This window comes from Lissotriton helveticus, chromosome 5_1, assembly GCF_964261635.1.
Source record: "Lissotriton helveticus chromosome 5_1, aLisHel1.1, whole genome shotgun sequence".
NCBI classification, from domain to species: domain Eukaryota; kingdom Metazoa; phylum Chordata; class Amphibia; order Caudata; family Salamandridae; genus Lissotriton; species Lissotriton helveticus.
In genome coordinates this window covers 1079918023-1079936205 of record NC_136065.1, presented here as the reverse complement: position 1 = coordinate 1079936205, position 18183 = coordinate 1079918023, and the positions used below count along the sequence as shown (strand labels likewise).

Genomic DNA, 18183 nt, shown 5'->3' with positions numbered 1-18183 from the left:
CATGCAGCATGAAAGCAGCGCCAGGATTGGAGGGAGTGGCCTCTATCGCCACTCCCGAAGGCACTGGAGCCCTAGGCGGTCTCTAACCCAGCTGTGGTTAGAGAGGTATAAACTGCTCATGTTTGGCTGGCCATCGCAAGACGGCCGGCCAAAAAGACATGTGCAGTTTGAACCCTAAGTGCCCTGCCAATCACTGCTTTCTGCTGCTGTCTGACTGGCAGCAGCGGAAACCAGAAAGCCCAACCCCCCCCATCCTGACGTTTGGAAAACCATATTGGTAATAAATTAAGTTTATTACCATTTTATTTTTCCATATCTGGGGGCAATTTGGTAAATGGGGTGACACTCCTCCGCCTTAACGGAGGAGCTGCCCCTGTGGTTTTAAAGGTGGGGTCTTCTTGTGCCCAGTTATATGAGCAGCACTGTGGCACAAGGAACCCTTTGCATCAATGCCAAATCATGTATCACCCCTAAGTGCACTGAAAAGAAGGCTTGGAATGCCCCGCTCCCACTGCGCACCCTCTGTTAAAAGCAGCAGCATTATGGCACCTGGCACACTCCCATATAAACCTTTTGAAGTGGAACTGGCATGATGATTGACTAATACAACGCTGGCAGAATTGAACAAGCATTTGCAATGCAATCAGTCTTGCATTAGTTACATTTTGAGGTATTGGCGTTGCAAATAGCACTGTTTCTTTATGTATGAGTTTACAATTAACCAGTGGCGGGGACCCTTAGAAAAATTAAGCAAAGCAAATACATTGCAGAATAAGTTAACTGCGGCATTTTATTGGTTCTTAAGGGGGAAAGGGGAGGAGAGAGTGGAAGAAAAAGAGAGGAAGCGTGAAGGGGGTGGGTAGGGAGACAGAGAAGGCGCAGATAGACGAGAAAGAGAGATACCAAAGAGTGCTAAAAACTGTAGGCCGGCATATAAAAGTTAAGTATGCTACAGCGTTTTTTAAAAACATCATGGATGAGGCATAACCTGTGAGCATTAAGGTACAGGCAGATGGGCTAATGATTCAGTCCTGTGATGTTGAAATGCCCACTGACAGCACATGGTTGTAGATGGGGTTCTGGTACAGTGGGGGAGTTAGGGGAAGATTACTTTTTTACTACGGTAGGCGGTAGAGCACGGCCGTGGCAAAGACTTAGGCCAGGAACGACCTGGGCGGCCGAGTAGCAGCACTCACTGAGAACGGCATTAGCCCCTGTGAACACTTAAATGCTGTGTTTCTTTAGTCACAACCTGGACAAGTAAATGCCTGCCTGTTTTAGTCCTACATCGGCCCAGAAAATGGTGCTAAGTGAACACAGTGTATACTGCGTTACAACATAGAGGTGGCTAAATGAGGGGCAAAGCACGTGCGAGTGTGGCAGTACGGTTGGTTAAGGCCACATTTTGGCTTCTTTGGCCTAGGGACTGCCAATAGTAGAATTGCAACTTTAAGGGGGGGGGGGCTATCCAGGAGGCTTTGAGAAAAGTAGGATGCCTAGGCAACAATAAGCAAACTCGGCAAGCACATGCGCTGCCTATGCGCAGTTGCAATACGAGTAGACTCGGGGTAACCCAATAAACCCTTGTAGGCTTGGGCAAGGTAAATGTTTAAGGTAAAGAGAGAGCTACAAGGGATTTTATTTGTTCACTGAGTACACTTAATTTTGTTTATGTCAGTCATGCGGTCATCAATTAATTAGACTCTTTTGTATCCATAGGATGACTAGTACATTCAAAATGTAGTTCAAAACGTACATTCAATGAATCATAAAGCGAAGAGAATGGAAAAGAGCACACAGCAAATCAGTTATATCATGAAAAATTATATTTGAAAGAATCAAAAGGTCTGAATCATGGGGATAAACTTGAATTAATCATACAATAAAAAGTCATGAATAGCTGTACATATACATTGACACATCAATTCACAACATGTCATCAACTCCAATCATGGTTAAAGAAGACCCAATTCAGAAATGTAAAAAGGTTTCTTTCAATGCACAAATGCTGTGGAGATGATGTATTTGTCGATGTTTCGGTCTTCCTTGTTCACATCTATGAGACCATCATCAGGACTAGTATTTTTCACAAAGAAAGCCCCCTATGTAAAAACAATTATATACAATTACTGAATGTATCCATAGGTGGAATAACATCAGTAAGCTATTTACAAAAATAATAACAGACATAACAGATACTGTGTGCTACACATCCTATTGATGTGGTATAAAAAAAAAAAAAAGAAAAAAAAAAGAAATAGAGCAAAAATGCTCACACTTCTTACTTTATTAAACAATGTACTCCTCTTTTAAATGCCCAAAAGTGACATGTTGATCCTTAGGCTATACAGTGTTGTACTCCTTAGTTCTTTATCACTAAAGTAGACTGGTGAAAGCCAAAACTCACTTTTAAAGACTGAGCGCAGATGCGACTGGTCTTCAATTTTGAATATTTGTTCGTCAACAGGATCTAGAAGGATGTATAGCAATTTAATATACATCCTACAGTGGTTACTGGATAAATCAGATACAAAATGTAATCTAACTCGACATACCCGTAATGGCAATGATGTTCAATCAGTGTTGCGGCAGTTAATGAACCTTTTCAGGATTTTATAGTTGGCAGGCTGAAGTCGTGGTATCTAAAATAGAAGGATATATTGCAACTATCTATTTTATATTGTTCTTTGAACACATATCGTTGCAACAAATTTAACGTTAAAGCCAATTGTTATATGGGAGCCGAGTACACAATAGCGCCATTTAAACGGTGTACTCAGGTCACAGTAGTCCTTACCAAAAACGCGTAATCCTCAATGTTTTGAGAGGACTATAGTCAGCTATACTTCAGATTGGTACCCTGCATACACTCTCAGAAAAAGGACTATCATATGACAGTTACCTCGAAAATTCAAAGCGCAGTGTTAAAATATGGCTTCACGCCAATACAGGTAACATTTCCCGGTGTAGATTAATCTAGTCACATGGTCATTACAGGTTTGCTGCAGTAATTCTTTCAAGAGATCATGCCTCGAATTAGGCCTCTAGATTTACGCCCTTACCGAGCACAAAGTTGTTATGACATATTAGAAGTCATAAAATATAAGATGCTTATAATGCAGCATCCATTATTAGTATTTTTCCTAATATGACGATAATCTTGACAGGCAGGCAGCCACAGTTAGCGTAGATAAAGCTCACAAAAATCCTAAAACTATGCTCTCATTTAGTCTAAGATATCTGCACAAGAAACTTTTAGCGTTATTTGCAGTACTTACATATCACACGGAATACGATATCGACAATGCAATCCTTCAGCGTCTCGAGTTGACAAGCAATGAGACTGCTTTGAAATGTGTTGCTTTTTATATGTTATGACCCGGAAGTAGAACTAGGGTTGTTGACAAAGTTTGGTAACTGGAGCCACGCAAATGGGTCGGCCATTTTGTAGTGGTTAATAATAGTAACAAACGGGTCGGCCATTTTGTAGTGGTTAATAATAGTAACTAACGCGATCGATTTGTTCTAACCTGATGTTCATCAACGGTTATAAATAAACATTTACATGCGAGTCATCATACAATTTAATAATCTTGATCTTAATACAATGAATCAGAAACATTAGTCAAATGATATCAAATTGATATTTTTCTCATTATGACTAAGTTTATGTATATTTAAACCATCAAAGGATCGCTTTCAATTTTATTTATACTCTTTTCAGAAATATTACAATTACTTCAAGGAAGTATAAAGCTCAATACATATATCATCAAGTTTTACATGTAAACATGTTCATCATTACAGCACCCTGAACAAGAATTTTTACAAATCATACCATTATTATCTTTGTTCACATTCAATAAATAACAGTTCATCGTTACAATAGCCTGAACAGTACTTTCACAGATCATAGTCGTATTTATACTACAATAGCCTAATTGTGGCATATCGTGTGTCATAGCAAAGCCCTCCAAAGGGGTTTAGTCATTTACCCGTAACCCCAGTATTTGTTTCATAATGATTCAGTCCTGTGATGTTGAAATGCCCACTGACAGCACATGGTTGTAGATGGGGTTCTGGTACAGTGGGGGAGTTAGGGGAAGATTACTTTTTTACTACGGTAGACGGTAGAGCGCGGCCGTGGCAAAGACTTAGGCCAGGAACGACCTGGGTGGCCGAGTAGCAGCGCTCACTGAGAACGGCATTAGCCCCTGTGAACACTTAAATGCTGTGTTTCTTTAGTCACAACCTGGACAAGTAAATGCCTGCCTGTTTTAGTCCTGCACCGGCCCAGAAAATGGTGCTAAGTGAACACAGTTTATACTGCGTTACAAAATAGAGGTGGCTAAATGAGGGGCAAAGCACGTGCGAGTGTGGCTGGTTGGTTAAGGCCACATTTTGGCTTCTTTGGCCTAGGGACTGCAAATAGTAGAATTGCAACTTTAAGGGGGCGGGGGCTATCCAGGAGGCTTTGAGAAAAGTAGGATGCCTAGGCAACAATAAGCAAACTCGGCAAGCACATGCGCTGCCTATGCGCAGTTGCGGAATATTGGATGGAGGACTAGGTGAACTGAATCAACCAAGTCATTTATGTGCCATTTGCAGGCTTGAGCCAAGACTCGAGAATGGATGAATAGATAAATGAGTTAACACATGGATAGATTGAAAAATGAATCGACTGATTAAATGAATCAATAAATGAGTGCACCTGTGGATGAAAGAATGCAGGGATGGATAGCTGATGAATGGAATCAACGGATGAAGATGAATAAAATCAATAAAGGAATGCTAGGCTACCATGAATGTATGAACACGTGGTTTGATAAATGCATTTAACAAATGAGCGTGTTGCCTCATGAAAGGTGAGGCTATCACAAATCAATGATCGCAGAAATGAGTGCAATAATGAATGAATAATTAATTAATGGATTAATTGAATCCGTTACTATTCTTGCCTAATGAAAGCTGAGGCTAGTAGAATTGAATGAATCAATCAATCAATTAATGAACTGTTGTCTCACGGGAGCTGCATCCACGTAGATGAAGCTATGTAATTTTTGGTCCTGTTGGCGAGTTTGGTCATAACTTGATTGTAAAGCTGGCTTGATAAATCAAATGATTGCTGCTGGCACCTGCAGCCACCTAAATGTCATGGCTCCGGCTTCCGGCAATACCAACTGTGTGCTTCAGCCTTCTAAGGTCGACAAATCCAATACCATTAAATTTGGTTACAGTAGCTCATATAAACAGAGAAGGGGCATTCTAAATAAGGCTCCCTGTTTTCTGTTTTTACAGATTTTTACAGTTTTTTTTTATTTTTTTATTTTTTATTTTTTTTTTATTAACCCTTTATTTGTTGCGGTCAATAGAGATTTTTACAGTTAAATACAGACAGAAACCCATTTATTTTCTTGTCTGTATTCATTTTTAAATGTGGATAAAAACAGAAATTGTGTGCATTTTTGAGTGATTCTAAATACACTTTGCCATGACTGCCAGGCCAATAACTGTGTAGATTGATAGGTAAGGAGGTTATAAAAGAAAGGAATTTTAGTAAAAAGGCTTTAAGCAGTAGTAGCTATTCACAAGGCTGATACTGAAATGTGCATATTTGCATATAAGTGTATTGATTTATCTTCTGCGGGTGTTCATATCACTGAAACCTGGCTGGCACTCAAGTATGACTGCATATTTATTGGTTAAATAAATGTGGAAATATACCAGTTTCAGCTTTACGTTTTTCACAAAACCCATAATAAATATGGATAAATACAGATAAAGTTGACAAAAAATAAATATGGATAAATACAAACGTTAATGACAAAAAAAAGAAATACCATGAAACCGGGAGCCCTAGTTATAAAGTGCTATTAAACGTCTAATTATTATAACTACAGTGAATGATCTGCAGTATTTTAAGCAGGGGCGTAGCGCAGGAGAGGTACCAACCTTCCAGGGAGCCCTAACCCTTCAAGAGATGTCCATAAGAAATAGAGTTCGTGAAAGGAGGAGCAAAGGCACGCATGAGTGTGGCAGCGGAGGTTGGGGGGGATTTCGTGTGAGGCCTGCATTTCGGCAACTTTGGCCAAGGGACTGCCAAGAGTGTAATTCAATTACAACTTTAAGGGGGTAATGGAGCTTCCCAGGAGGCTTTGAGATAAGGAGGATGCCTGGGCAATAAAAAGCAAACTTGGCAAGTGCATGCGCTGCCTAGGCGCACTTAATTACTGATTTCTCAGCTGTTATTTACATGAGGAAACACAAAAAGTGCATAAAGGTTACGTGGTACATGGTGTGCTCCTTTGCATGCATGCGGTGCCCAAAAGGCTCCTGCATGGAGCCACTTTTATCTGAAGCTGTGTAAGGCGAGAGGCTGCCAGTAATTGTAGCAGAAGGGGGAGGTAGGTGTGCGACTGAGATGGGCCAAGCTTGCTGAAGACTTTTTGGGTTTTCTGAATAAGAGCAGCGCGCTGAAGTCAGGCGGTGCGTGCTGGCAAATCCCGTTCTCTCCAGCACGCCTCCCATGCCCAGGTAATCAAAAGCAAACTTGCACTTAATTACTAATTACCCAGTAGGAAAGCTGGTATTGTGAAAACCAGGTGGCAGCAGTTGTAGGAAGGCAGGGACCGAGATGCCGGGCCATGCGTTTGAAAAGCAGAAGGGAGGAGGAGTTGGCTGCAGCCGGGGAGAGGGAAGAAGCGCGGGCGCGCTTAGCTTAAAGAAGCACAAAGGAAAAAATATTTCCCCAAAACTAATAAATAACATTAGGAGTTACAGCACTTGTAACGGGGACAGTCCTCATGGGAGGTTACAAACCTAGAAATTAAGTAATTACTGAGTTTACTAACCAATCAAATGTAGACATTATGAAGGACATTAAAGGGAGCCAATTAGAAAGGTGGGCAGAGCTTAACGCCTATACACTGAATACTACATGTCTCGAAGAGACAGCGCAAGCGCTACCTAGGTGAGACCTAAAAAGGGAACCCCTTGGCTTAATGGAGCAGGACCATAATATTATTAGCAGCACCCTGCAATACCCGAGTGAGCACGGAGGTATACATCACAAGCAGAAGTCAGTTCTGATGGTGCATACTTTACTGAGGCAATTATTCTAACTGGTCAGTCCTGGCAAAAAAACTGTTAGGAACATTTTAAGTCATTGGCAATAATTATGTGATTTCTCCTGGGTCAGGTTTTAGGATAAATATTTTTGGTGTCCCTACTTGCAGACAGCGGACCTCCTTTGGTGGAATATATATATATATATATATATATATATATATATATATATATATATATATATATATATATATATATATATATATATATATATATATATATATATATATATATATATATATATATATATATATATATATATATATTTTTGTACCAGCATCTTTTGAATGTAATGTTCTTAAATTCAACATTGTACCCAAAGATTTGTTTGAGGGAGTATCAATCCATCTAACTCCTTTTGAGAGGGTTGGGCTTAGTTGCTGGGCTTGCCTGCTCAGTAGTACAGTATTGAGCTGGTACTAACCTGTTTTGTCAGGGCTGCTAGTGTCAGCCAGGGGATGGTATTCTCCTAGAATATTAAAAAAGATTAAAACTCTGGCAACAGCGTTTCTATTGTCATCTATCATCCTCTATTAATGACCAGAAATGTTCTGAAGGACTGGAGAAGACAGTGCTTAACTTGAGCCGGTGGTTTCCAGTGCTCAGCTCCAGCACTTAATCATCAACATTGGCGCTTTTCATGAGCACCAGTTAAGGACACATTCGTTGCGGGGAGATTAAGTGATTTGACCAGAATCACAGGATGTTGAGCAGACACCGAGACTCGAGCCTGGTTTCCCCGCTCCAAAGTTGGCAGCTCTGGCCAATACACCACATCCTCTCCCCACTTTCGTGGTTAGTAGTTGGATCTGTTTTAGGCGGCACTAACAGAAGAAATGGGCTGGTGCGAACTGACTCATGACGAGAGCGCTGCATTTATGTTTTTTACAAATTAATCACTGGGAGAAGAGCAGACAGCCGCGGTCCGTGCAGGTAACCGCAGTGGGGCCATGTAAGGGGTATTTCTAGGGACGATGCAAAGGGGAAATTCATATTTATTTAATTTGACCTCTGCATCGTGCCTCAAAATCCCCCCCTTACACGGTACCACCTCCCCACCAGGGTTACCTACACGGACTGCAGCTGAGAGCAGATGAAGCCCGCCTTAATAAAAGTGCGAACAGTGCAGAGACTGGCAGCTGATTTAAGCTGTATGTAAATAAATGGAATCAGGACAAGAAGTCCTTTCACAAAAAGAATACACAAGGGCCTTGAAACCAAGGGATTGTGAATAATAATTTAATTGGGTATTGGGTAAGTAGTGAATTGTATTATTGTGAAGTGATGACCAAGATTTGAGTGGATTCTAGCCAAGTGGATTCTAGCCACGTGCTAAATGCAGTTACAAGAGCACGTTGAAAAGCTTTGGGGCGGAAGCCTGTGTGCTAATCTTTGTCAGTAAAGGGGCATTGGGAAGGGTCTAAAAGTTAAAACATTGCTGTTTTTGATACAATACAGAGTTTTGTCCTAGAGTTGCTGTTACAAAACATGTTACTGTGTGGTGACTTACCAGAGAAGTTGGAGGAGTGGTGCTGAAGATGCCAACTGTATTTCTGGGTTGGTGGATAGTAACTAATGTATGTAAGAGTTTGCTGGTTGATTTTGCACATGTGAATGTAGTTCTTCTTTGTGAGAACGGGGTGGGAGGGTGAGGTTGGTTACAGTAGATGTATGCTAGAATCACTCCTAAGAACCCCAGTCAGAGAGAACTGCTGTGTCAAAGTTTCAAAGTTGGAAAGAATGATGCGAAATTACCACGGGTGAATGATAACCCACCCATCTTCAAATGAGACCTTCTGGATTCTACGAGTGGCTTGGCCTGTAGATAAGTACAGGGTGGATTGGGGAAATGTAGGTTTTGTTATAATTTTCAGCATACAGTTTGCTTTAACTTACCTATACAGACCTATACAACCTCCCATCTGGCTAATATCATTGGTCCTGCTAACATATGTATCTTTTTGGCTGCAGGCTGAAGACTCCTCTTTGACAATATCTGATCTGCCATTATGGCCTCAGTCAGCACCTCTATTGGAAGGATTGCACAGTCAGTGGCTAGCCACTTATCTTAGGTGTCAGTGAGATGTTACATTTGTTTCCTGACTGGACCAATAGAGCATAACATCTGCCCCTGGGGCCCCTAGAAGGTGTCCACTCTCAGGGTTCGTGTCTCACAGTCCCAGCGTCTTCTCTGGAACTCTTATATGCGCGCTTATTTTGACTGATGTCTCTTCCGTATGCCCCTAGTCCATCCCCCACAAAAGCAGGATCTCCATCTCTCTCCCCTTTGATTCTCGCCTCCCTCTTATAAATATTTACGTTGATGGGCTGTGATCTGCGGGGTTCACACCTCTATTTGAAGAGCAAACCATCCTTCAGTACACCCGCGTCACACTGGGTATGAAACTGCAGAGGATGCAGAGTGCTAGAAGTGATTTTGGGCCAGATGTATCAAAGGGTTTTGCCCATTATGTGTCTATGGGGAAATTTTCAATAGTATTATCCTCTTCTAGTTTATTGTGTACAAAACCTTTCTTGTTGGGTTTTCGGCTTGTCCTCACAGGGTAGACATGGCCAATTAATTAAAAATGATAAATAGAAGGCTTTTCTAGCCTTCATGGTGCCCGAAGGCCGTGGCTCGCATTCATTTGTAGTAATTGTGCGTTAGGCTGGCTCTGGGCAAAGAAAAAAGCCTTCCTGGCCAATTAAAACGATGGGCTGGACATGCGTTCGTGTCTGTGGCAGTTCTTCCATGTCAAGGGCTTGAATGGGACGAAGTGGGCTACCTGCCGAGCGAAGGAGAAAAGAGCCCTGAAAGGAGCTGGAGCTCAGTAGTGCAGCTAAGCAGATCCTGCATCTACTATTCGAGGAGCTGCTATTTCGGATTTGAGGATCTGGATCTGATCCTCAAATCCTGATTCTTGAATACAGAATTTGATCCTAGAGTTAGGACCTTTGAATATATATATTTTTTCATACTAAGAAGGGCTGTCCATAGGGTCTGGTAGTGCATGCCTTAAAATTGGCTAATGTTTATATGTGAAGCTTTTGACTACTTAGTATGAAAAAATAACATACAAACATTACAGAAGTGAGCACAAGGGTGTACACCATTTTAACAATGCTTACAACAATACTGTGATTTGAACCATATGTGAGTCACCCATTCATTATACAACAATGAAGGCGCCAGAATTATCACTGAACATTTGGAAATAAATATCTGCACTTTATACGCCTCCAATTTGTGTAGAAATTATCTGTAGATCTACATGACAACTCTTTAACGACAGCATGTACACAGATGTTCACAGGTGAATAATGTATTGTGAGGAGAATCTTTAGTTTTCCTCATATTTTTAGTAACAGGCCTTTGAATAAAGGCACAAGCTATTTGAAACATACAAATGTAACTCACTCTAGTTGTAGTCCGTATCTAACTTGTTATAATGAACTAATGCTTACACTTAAATGTTCACTGGTTGCTAAAGTGTTCATCATATAACTTTTACCATACTGAATGAGACTTGTCTCCAGTGCTTCACTGATTCTTTTTGTGGGACAGTAACTTGGATGTTGTCATTCGTGATGTCATTTGTGATGTCATCAATTATGTCTTAATACATGTCATGAGTGATGTCATGAGTGATTAAATATGTGATGTCATAAGCAGTACATGCTTATAGTTGGGTCAGTAAAGTATAACTGATGAATTTCAGTGTTTCCTTTTTCCATTTGAAACATTGTGCAATTTGGTATTGTATATGAGAAATCATGCTTGACATTAAAAGTGATTGGTTTGGTGGACTTTAGGCAGGGTCACTGGAATTATGTGGGTCAGGGGAAGACCAAATTATGCATCAGGAGAGGGCCAAATTATGTGGCAAGGAACAATAAATTATTCAGCATAATGTGGTAAATTTTGTGGCATTATTACCATATTATTGTGTCATTTTTACACTTGTTTACACTGTTTAGGCAAAGGTTTCACCTCATTAGTTCCAGTTTGGCACCTAAGTGCCACAATAAGCAACAGAAAGATGAGTCAATCTTTTATGAAGGGTCTTCTACTGTGCAGCAACACGTGTTGCTGCTTTTATTGTAACTTTTGATCCATTTGAGGTGGAAAAATCTTTTTGTTAAAATCTGCTGTTTATCCATAAGAATATGGATTATGTGGCAACTGCGGCAAATCCATAATTATGCATAAATCGTTGCAGCTGCAAAATCAAATAATCCCAGTGGCCCTGACGTTAGGTTTACAACAAGTGCATTTGCTGTCTTTTTAGGCCGCAGCCTACCAGACAAATACGAGAAGCAAGGCTGGCAGTAACTGCGCCTCTTTTACTGTCAGCCTCACTTCCGTAAGCAAGGACTATAAGTACAAAGTGCGTGTTTATGCACGGCTTGCATGTTTTCAAAACACATACATAAAGGGCATTGCATTTACAATGCCAATAGCTCAAACTCTCGCAAATGTGAGACCTATTGCATTGCAAATGCTTGTTGTATAAGTAGCAACTCTGGCCATCAAATTGTCAAATCTGTAGGTGGAAATAATGTACTCTCCCACATGTCAAATTCATTAATTGCAGTGTCCCCCCCCCCCCCCTTCCCCACCCCCCTTTCGCGCCCCTCCCCGTGCCAAATACTTGCAGAAGGGAATGGCTTCGCTTTACGACCACTTGCACTGCTTCGACGGTGCTCGCTTTGCACAACAAATTCGAGGAACAGAGAGCTTTGATCTCACTGCAGGCCTGTCCTTGAACCCAGGCAGTGCACTGCAATGCCCTACACGGGAATGTGTATTTATTACTAACTGCATTGTAATTTCTTTGCTAATAGCACAACTTTTCCTGATCGGAAATGTCATATTACTATTTTATGTAGTCGATTCATTGAAAGCAAAAGACGAACACAAATAGTTTACTCGGAGACCGGCACCACTAACATTCTGCAATGACCCGGTAATACTCCAGCTTCTGAAAAGGTCAGACGGAAACCTGTAACGCAGCAGATCCTTATCAACACATTTACATAGATGCATAGGTTGAATACAAGGATTACATTCACTTTATGGTTAGTTTTTAGCACGGATATTTTTGTGGAATGGACCACTATTCTAGAAGTAGCCAAGTGCTTTAGAAAGAGCAGATTACTAGACAGGATTACTAATACACCTGGATTGAGGGCCCTCTCTGGCAGTGCAAGGCCCTTACAAAAGGCATGCACAATCCCATTACAACAGTTTGAGGGATGGGAGACAATGGCTGATGCAGTTGTCGTGAAACACAGGACCTCAGTTTTCAGCACTATTCAGTTACCTACAAAATTAAATTGATTCATCTCAGCACGAGACTACCCCCTTTGCAGCATTTGTTCATTTCTCTCATAGGAATCCTGTTCAAGGGGATTGAAATACAGAGATCTGGGGCCGTATTACATAAAGTTTCCTGGGGGCGCAAACATGGACAGCGCGGCGGATACATATTACGGCCCCTCGTGCACATATAAACTATGATCCTCTAAAGAATTATTTGCTGAATTTATTAAAATATTTATGTGATTTAGCCAGTACTTAGAGAGGTGTGAGGGTGCCTTACAATCAGAAAGCAGGGTGAGGGCGTTTGCAACACTATTGGCAAGAAAATATAGTTGTAAAATGCTCATCTTTGGGCAGAAAAGAGAGTAATCTACAACATCCAAAATACGGTGGTATTAACAGTCAGCATGGTGTTCTACTAATATGAGGCATTATTCATGGTCTGTCAACAACACTGTAAACAACAGTAGGTCAGAGCTAAGGAATTGTATAAAGAGATGAGTTTTTAATTGTTCATTTGAAGGTTTATATCAGTAGGTAATAGACTCGGGAATTGTTTAAAGAGATGAGTTTTAAGTCGATTTTGAAGGCTAAGAGCAGAGTTAATTTTCTAAGGCTAGGACTTGCTAGCTCCAGGCAGACATAGCAGCCCCAACAAATATATTTGCTGGCAGTAGCTGATTTGAACCTGGTAACTTTAAGTCTTTGCTTCTCCCAGTTGCAGATCCTCCTCAGATGGTCAGGAGTTCAGCCAGTGAGGGGGGAGTGTTTTTGTGTATAGGCTTATGTGTAATGGAGCGCAACATGATCTTGGCTGGTATGGGTAGCTAGTGAAGGTGTCTGAGGATGGGTGTGATGTCATTGTTTTTTTTTTTAACTTGTGAACTAGTCTTGAGGCTTGATGGAGGATGGCTTTCAGAAGGCATATGTGAGATAGGGAAGGCCCTGCCAAAATGGCCTTTCCAAAGTCCAGTTGTGAGACTATGAGAGCATGCACCAATATTTTCAGAAGTTCATCTAGGATTAGGTGCCAGATTTTCTTTATGCGACCATAACAGGTTTTGTGATCTTATGGAAGAAAGTGAGAGCTGTAATGCTTGTGAACATCCAGAGATATGGCAGTAGAAGCTAGTGAGGGCATAAGCCTTACAGACTGAGTGAATTCAGGAGTGATGCCCTCCCCTCATTTTTGGTGATGTTGAGCATAACAAACATTTGTTTTTTTCTACGTAGCAGAAAAGCGTCTTTCACTCATGCTTGGACATGGAGACAGTTTCTTACAATAGCAATGTCTTGTATCAACCCAGTTAGTTTCATACAGAAATATCTGGTTTCATACAGATGTTGAAGAGAGGAGGGTCTAGAATTGAACCATGAGGAACCCAACATGATGATGTGGCTGGATCAGAAGTGTGATCCTAATTCTTATAAGGAACAGGAGGTTCGTCAAGAAGGATGAGAACAAGTAAGGGGCTCAATCATTGAGCTCCATGTGATGTTCAAGAACTGTATTAGTCTGCCATGATCAAGCCTGTCAAATGCAGCAGACAGATCAATGGATACAATAATTCATACCGTTAACCTGAGGATGCAGTGTACATTGTTCTGTACTTTTAGAGGAGCGGATGCCAGCCTTAATACCAGATTTATGACTAGATAGTTGCCCTTACCTGACAGTGTGAGATTTTATTTAGTGAGCTGCAATGCTTTCAGTGGCTTTCCCAAGACACTGGGTGGCCGGGGGGGGGGGGGGTGCCTTTCACTGATGATGGAAAAGTTCTTCGGGTGAGGGATGCATTTACTAGCTTACCCCCGGACTCCCAGAAAATGGGAAGGATATATTGATTCTGGCCAAGAGGGAAACTCTGAAGTAACCTGTAGGCCTCAGCATTTTATGTTGAGTTTGCTAGATCATCAGAAGATACTGTTGGGAACATTTCTCATCATTTTTTAGACTTTTTGTTTGAGGCATATACTTCCCTTTCAATTTGTCTTTTATTTCGCAGATTTTTTTCATTAAATTGGAGTTGTGAAGGTCTTTTGATTATCTGGGTATTTTTACATGCAAAGTGTTGAGATCTTTTTGATGTGTGTTAGAAGAGATCAGGATACATTTGGTGAGGACACCAGGATACATATGGAGAAGAGATTATTTGATCTTGTATGAACTTGGACTGTGTATTTTTTTCCGAGCCTCTTTGGCTAAGTAAGTTCTTCAGGTAGAGTTTATTTTTCATCATTCCTTATCAGTTTTCCTCTGTGTTTTTCTTTCAGTGGAAATTGGCTCTACATCCTGGTCTGAGATGGCTTGTTAATGAAAGAAGCAAAGGAAAATAATCAAGTTCAATTGAGATGAGGTGCTCATTTTCCTGAGTCACTCTGTCAACATCTTTTGAGGTATCAAGTTGGTCTAGAATTGGGACAATGTTTTCAGAGTAAGGCGAGTGTGATGTTTTTTCAATCTTGTTAGTCTTTTCCGCGTGGGAGTTTATTTGCGATAAGTTCAGCAGTGCTAAACATTTGTGGCATGGAGTAGCATAGAGTGTAGTGTCGCAGCATTGTGGAATGCTGTGACATAGATTATAGTGGTGCAGAGCAGAGTAGAGTGGAGTACAGTGGCGTAGAGTACAGTGGCGTGGAGTGCGTTGAGTGGCGTGGCGTGGAGTGGCGTGGCGTGGAGTGGCGTGGCGCAGAGTGGAGTAGCGTGGAGTGCAGTGGCACGGAGTGGAGTGGCGCAGAGTGGAACATTAGTGCAGAGTTGAGTGCACTTGTGGAGAGTGCAGTGGTGTAGAGTGCAGTAGTGCAGAGTAGAGTGCCATAGTGTTCAGTGGAAGAGTGGAGTGTTGTAGACTAGAGTGTCATAGAGTGCAGTGGCATGGTGTCACAGTGGTGCAGAGAAGAATAGAGTGGAATAGAGTGCAATTGTGTAGAGTGCAGTGCATAGAGTATAGTGTTGCAGAGTATAGTAGCATAAAAGGCAGTGTTGCAAAGTAGATTACAGTAGAGTTCAGGTGAGTAGAGTGGTATAGAGTGGATCGTGTCAGAGTAGAGTGAAGTGGGATAGAGTGGAGTGGGGCAGAGTGGAGTGGTGCAGGGTAGAGTGCAGCAGTGCAAAGTAGATTAGAGTGGTGTAGAGAGGATTGGCATAGGTGCAGTGGTGTAGAGTGGAGTGGTACAGAGTAGAGTGCATTTGTGTAAAGTGCATTGGCATAGAGAGCAGGCTGTAGAGTGGTGCAGAGTGGAGTGCCTAGACTATAGTGGTGTAGAGTGCACTGGCCAAGCGTGGTATAGACTAAATTGGCATCATGGCTGGACTGGCCAGGGGGGCAAGCGGGCAAACCCCCTGGAGGCTGGACCGCTGGAGGCCGGTTTCGGTCCCCCGGAGGCTACTTTCAGTATCCGGAAGTGGTGGTGCAGTTACGTGACCATGCAGCAATTTGCAAGGTTACCCATTCGATTTTTTGGAGCTAGTTTTAGAGTGAATGCGCACGTCTGTACTTTGGCACCAATAGCAGGTACCTTGGCGCCTACTTACTTTAACAGAGCGAGCACAGGGGACATCAGACAAGAGGTTGGAGATGTGCATGCATGGCAGTTAAAACTGCCCAAGTAGTGCCCTCCCAGAGCATGCTGTTAATGTTAAAGTGCTTGGCTACAGAGACAGGCACTTAAGGTAGGCTGCATGTGTACCTACTCCTCATGATTCTTGCAATGGCCGCACTCGTGGCTCTTTGAACGGGGCCATCAGTATGTGTGAGTACTTTTCTTGACCGAAGCAACAGGTATTATATTGGATTACGGTGCAGTTCCCTTTATTTTTTTTAGAGGATCCTTTCTCTTCTCTACGCCTTTTAAGGCGCAGACAGCTTTGTTTACATCACCAGTGTGTGCAACAGTAAATGGGAAACATTTTGCTTGGATTGGGAGAGACAGGCTGTAGACGAGAAATTCTTGCATGTGTTGCAAAAGTTGTCTTTAGCTGGTGCTCCTTCTGCTGAGCCAAGATTTGATACTGCACGAGTCTCTTCATTCTGGAACCTGTAGCCATGTTAATCCGTTAAAACACCCATACTTCAAGTCCCAGAATGCAAAGTGAAAATCTGTACTGAAGCAACTTGTTATGCAAGTCTCTGGAAAACATTGTAGCCATACGCAATGTGTGTACCTGACAATGTGTTGGTTATTCTGGAGGGAGCAATTGTCGATAATAAATGTCCTGCTTGGATTAGGAGTAGCAGGAATTCGAGAAGTGCTGTGAGGGGAGGACTAACGTGGTGTAAATTAGCGCTGAAGAGTCTAGTGGCGTAAAGTGGAGTATACATGGTATTTGTAGCGCAGAGCTATTACAGACAACACATTTTCAATTGAGATGACCATTCTCTTTGCACAGACGCACAGTTTTACTGATAAAAATATACAGCGCACAAACGAGAATGCGTGGAAATGGCATGATCTAGTGTATTGATTTGTTTTGATCTCATTAAAATATATATACTTTTTGTAAGTCTATTTATTGAAACAACGCTCATCTTACAGGGCGGACAAAGAGAAATGTAGTTGTACATATAATATGAAGTGACACCGACATATATATCGTGTGAGCAGTCATCATTGGTGTCAATGGCACTGTCAAGGCCTGTAAATGTAGGATGAATAAATAGAATAATATGCATGACATAGTAAAGTTACTCAGTCTCGGCTCTCTTCTCTAAGCAGGACACTGTCCCAGCTACCCTAAAAGTCTCTCCAGACCCCCCATATCTTGTCACATTTCCTGGGGCAACCACAACTCCGATATATCACCTACTCTGCCCTTTGACACCAGTTAAGGTCTGACTTCCAGTCTATAACACTTGGGGAAGTTGATGCGCCCCATTTCCTTGCAATATTGTGTTTTGTGACCCGATCGCCATGGCTAGCCACATCTTCTGGCATCAAGGCCAGCTTTCTCCCCCCCCCCCTCCCCCACCACCACCATCACTAGTAACCATTTAGTATCGAGAGCCCCCTGTATAGGCGTGACCTGGGACATCACCCCACCACCCACCACCCGGCGCCAGAACCCCTGAATCACTGGACAGTCCCATAGGGTATGAAAAATGGTCCCATCCTGAGCACAGACTCTAGTATATAGTGGCATATCAGCCTTTCCAATTTTATGCAGGAGGGTCCGTGAATAATACGTCCTATGCAGGATCTTAAGTTGGACCAACCTAAACCTGGTTCGAATAGCTATTTTGCGTGGTCCCTGAAGATTATCCATCCAGTCATCGTTATCAATGTCACCCAAATCATCAGTCCAGGCGTGTCGTAGGGCACCCAATAGATCTGGGGAGTTGTTGACTAACTTCCGGTATATAGTGGTGATTCAATTTTCGAGTATAGGTTCGGAGGAGCAAAGAGTCTTCTGAAGGCGAAGCTTCTGGCAAGTCTTGCCTTCGAGGTCATTCACCCACAGCGCATGTCCCAGTTGGAGGTATTGATAATGCTAAGTCTCTGCCATTTCCTATTTCAGACGGAGGACCTCGAACCTTATCAGAGACCGATCTCTCCACATGTTGCCCAGATGTTCTATGCCTTTTGTCGCCCACCTCGAAAAGCCCATCAGGGTGCCCGCCTCGCATAGCGGATCACTATTCCATAAAGGAGTCTGGGCGGTGAGCCTGTTCTTCCAACCCAGGCAACCAAGGGTCTCCTTCCAGATTCAGACCACAGTCCCCATGTGTGATGGCAAT

General features: G+C 42.1%; 1 protein-coding gene across 2 annotated transcripts in view; it reads left to right on the top strand.

The window, feature by feature from the left end:
- The window catches only part of LZTS2 (leucine zipper tumor suppressor 2), an 821117-nt gene that overhangs the window by 89760 nt on the left and 713174 nt on the right, over positions 1–18183 (top strand). The window contains exon 2 of one of the 2 annotated variants that reach the window (XM_078643642.1): positions 14723–14892. The exons of the other annotated variant lie outside the window; for it this stretch is intronic. The gene's annotated coding sequence lies outside the window, so the exon portion shown is untranslated. The remainder of the gene's footprint in view (positions 1–14722; positions 14893–18183) is intronic. 2 annotated transcript variants of the gene reach the window in all.